This window comes from Zingiber officinale, chromosome 10A (genome assembly GCF_018446385.1).
Source record: "Zingiber officinale cultivar Zhangliang chromosome 10A, Zo_v1.1, whole genome shotgun sequence".
Classification (NCBI taxonomy): domain Eukaryota; kingdom Viridiplantae; phylum Streptophyta; class Magnoliopsida; order Zingiberales; family Zingiberaceae; genus Zingiber; species Zingiber officinale.
The window spans coordinates 56,504,392-56,506,352 of NC_056004.1; the positions used below are offsets into that span (position 1 = coordinate 56,504,392).

General features: G+C 36.4%; 1 long non-coding RNA gene across 1 annotated transcript; it reads right to left on the reverse strand.

Annotated features, from left to right (window-relative positions):
* Positions 1-834: 834 nt before the first annotated feature.
* Positions 835-1,380, reverse strand: LOC122027843. Its single transcript, XR_006124546.1, has 3 exons — positions 1,285-1,380; positions 1,125-1,162; positions 835-936 (listed from the first exon to the last, which is right to left on the reverse strand). It is a non-coding gene; the product is annotated as an uncharacterized LOC122027843 (long non-coding RNA).
* Between the last annotated feature and the right edge of the window lie 581 nt (positions 1,381-1,961).

Below are 1,961 nucleotides of genomic sequence, written 5' to 3' on the forward strand. Positions count from 1 at the left end.
CATATGCATAAACCATGTACATATTAAGTAGAAGCAACTAGTTTTCACTCTTGTGAAACAAAACATCTAATGCTTTTTGTAAACGTTTACATGCTATCAAATTAAGAGTGTCAAGTTTTGATTGGAAGTGTGGATGTTTCCAGCGGTATACAGCTTTCTGAAGAATCAAACATAATCAGATACACCGCTACAATGTGATAGTGTACATAAGCATATCACGCATAACAAGCCACAAGTCCTATCAATCTACCATTAATTATGTACTTACATTCATAGTATTGGTTCAAGTCATATCTAAGTTCATGTCGATCTCTTCACATTTATAAATTTTTCAAATAATTAATATTAGCTTCTGCAAATGATGTTGCCCCTACAGATAAAAACATTCATTGGACAATAAAGGTTGAGAAAAATAACCACCTCAAAGTTTCCTTTCAGTTCTGATTCGAGCTTTTTGGTGAGACTCTCGTTGTACAATTCCTCGTAAGCCAACTGAATCTGCTTTCTTTGGGTGGCATTTCTATGCGCTAAAATGTTGATCAGTGTCTTCTCATTAGTTCCCCATCCTGACACATGTAGATGTCGCGGTAAGGCTATTTAGCTTATACAAATTTTGCTTCACTATTTCTTCATAAATTTATATATGCTATTCAAAACTAGTGTATCTGAGCAAGGTATCGAAATACACTGTAGAAGAACTTGCATCTCTCTTATGCACAATGACATTATATGAGGCCTTGATGAACCCATTGCTAGACATTAGGCTTCAAAGGGACAAGGCTTCAGGGATGGACAAACAGAACACTTTTGCAAACTCCAAGAAAAATTACCATCACAGTCTATGCAGTTTAATAGTATTTCTCCAGCTCCAAGTTCTTGGACAGCTTTTGCAAGTTCAAAAGCTCCAATAGGCCGAACCTCACGTCCACCATTGACCTGCACAAGAAAAGGTCAAATCAGACAAGAGAAAGATTTGAAGACCTTGTTTGTTCATCTGAGGTTAACACAAAGTAATCCAATTTATAGTTACGAGTTTGGGTTGAAGCATCCAGACTAGTTTGAAGAAATTAGTGACAAAATACATGACTAGGGAAAATAATGTGCATAAATAATGAAAAGCTTACTGTGCACTGATACCATGCCTACTCTTCACCTGAGGGGCCTGAAGTTATCATGGAAGAAGAAATGTAATCATAGAGAAGTGGAAAGAAACATATAATGAGAAAAGCAATAATTTGTGGAGCTAAAAGAAGCAAGAAAGGCTAAATTATAATTATATAGTACCTGGGGAAGAAACCTTAATGGTCTTAAATTCAACATCATCAGGGCTCCCGACAAAGACTCTCCGAGGGTCAATGCTCACAACTACTGCCTGATGGAGTTAAAAGTATCGACAATAAACATTATCATTGTCATTGTTTTTTTTAGTAAGTCAGATGCATACTGCACAAAATTGAAAATCCATTTTCCACAATAGTGAATATCAAGAAAAGAAGGTGACAAGAAATGCAACTTGAGTTGTACTCTCAGTAAACAATTAACCTATCACATACTTTCATTGAACAGGTTCAGATAGGGAGAGAGAACAGCTGAAATATAGGTGCAACAAACATAGGATCAAGGTTATAGAATGGGAACAAATAAACATCAAGAATATACGTAGTCACCAGCTCTCCTCATTGCAGCGATAACTCGTTGATAAAGATCAATTTTTAGCACAGAAAGGTCTTCCACCCACCAGTCCTGACAATGCATCATTAATTTTCCTGATCTGCTATCACATTCTAAGTGAGCTAAACCAGAAACCAAATCAAAAGAAATCCGTAAACGATGCTGCAGGGGAAAATTCATTGAGTGGAAATTACCCAAAGATTTCAAATCAACTTCTCACGAAGACACAAATTCGACTCTAAATCATTCCGAAACCCTCCAATTAGGAACCAAAACTTCAAGGAAAGCTC